Raw genomic sequence first — 1,844 nt, 5'->3', positions numbered from 1 at the left:
TACCCTTGGGCTGGCCCTGTCTTTTGTCACCTTCCTAAAGCAGTGTCAAAGTTTGAGACATCTTCAATGATAATCACATCCTATCTGCAACTCAGAAACACACACACCTTCACAAGTATCTTTGGTTTGTTGGGATAGTTTAAGTTGATAAAGGTGTCATGTACCAAGAAAGCCTGTTCTGATGAACAGAACTCTGGAAGTCATTTCTATTTCTTCCTACTTGTTCCTGGTATCTTCATGTTGTCAAATCCCAGGAAGCTTCTACCTCCCGTAACATAAACCTGGTTTTCTAGGTCTAGACAAAGAATAATCCTAAGTGTATTTCTACAGAGATTATTCATGTTAACTGTGTCATGAATTTCTCATGTTTAATAACTGCATAAAGAAAACAAGCACCAACTATTCTTCATTAGTTCATGAAAACTCTAATATTAATTTTAATACCATGAATTCACCCATAGTATACACGACAGCTCATCTGCATCATTGATTGGAAACAATGTTTCTTTTAATGAAAGCTGTAGGATACCTATCAAATCTGAACACATAGAAAAGGCTATTTTATACGTTATAATTTGGCAAAATAAGTTATGCACCTACTTTTCACATTCTTTTTAGCCTCCTGTGTAATTGTATGAATAGTCAATGACTAAGAGACCAGACCAAGAATCTCAAAGCAGTTTACTTAATATATATATGTTATATATATTAAGTATATATATATAATATATATTAAGTATATATATTATATATACACATATGTATATATGTATATATGTATGCACTTAAATATTCTTACAGATACAATATGAAGATACCAGAAACAACTATGTATATATAAAAATGTGGTAGCTATCTAAATTATTGAGACATCTTACTAGAGGATTAACATTTTAGAACTGGAGACACCTTTGATTCATAGCCCCAAACACAATCTTCCTAGACAGTACCTGGTGAAAGCTAACCTCCCAACCGAGCCAAAAGAAAATTGTCTTGGCTTAAGGTCTTGGCTTAAGTGGCAAGTCTGAGACTGATTTCAATCAAGACATGTAGAGGCAACTTCCCAGGTAATCTGGTTTGCACTGGTCTTGGGGAAGAGCACAAGATTATTTTTTTCACTGTAGTGGCTCTTCTCTTATTTCCCCCACACAACCCACATCACCTGCCAATGCTTAAGTATCTTGTAACTTGGTAGTAACAAGAGCAACAAACCAAAGCCTTGCTTTCTCCTCTCTGAAAAGCACCCCCTCGGCCCAGTAGAATCAAAGTCCATCTTAAAATTTCCATCAAATCCTATTCAGAGAATTATGAAAACATTTCCTTTGAGAACTGCTAGCCATATTTTACAGATACCTAATGGAGAAACAAATACATAAGAAGCAAAGTGATGTACCTGAGGGAGCAAAGCAGCTAATAGTTGCTGGGAATGCTCCTGGCAGTTGCAACGTTCTTCAAGACCCTTCCTGATGCCTTTAATCCGCTTTAGGTAGAGTGTCACCATCTAGAGTGCTGGGCCACAGATCAATAAGCCCAGGGTCTAAACCACTGTGTGACTCTCCTCTAAGAGCAGATTCTCCTCTCTTCTTTGAGCTTGGTTGCTTTGTTAGAAGGGTGAGGAATGTGGATCATAGAGTCGCTTGCAGTAATGAAATCATATGACCATCATGATCCGAGTCTCTAGATACTTACTTTCATACATGGCAACTTGCAAAACAAGACCCTGGGGGCTCAGTCCCAGTCATGCAGTGTTTGCTATGAGAGAAGGTTCAAGGCCATTCAGACAGCAAAGCAAACACAAGTTAAAACAGGAAAACAATGTTCAGGTGTTATTTGTAAGTGAAAAT

Source organism: Arvicanthis niloticus, chromosome 6 (assembly GCF_011762505.2).
Source record: "Arvicanthis niloticus isolate mArvNil1 chromosome 6, mArvNil1.pat.X, whole genome shotgun sequence".
NCBI lineage: Eukaryota > Metazoa > Chordata > Mammalia > Rodentia > Muridae > Arvicanthis > Arvicanthis niloticus.
This window is presented reverse-complemented; position numbering follows the sequence as displayed.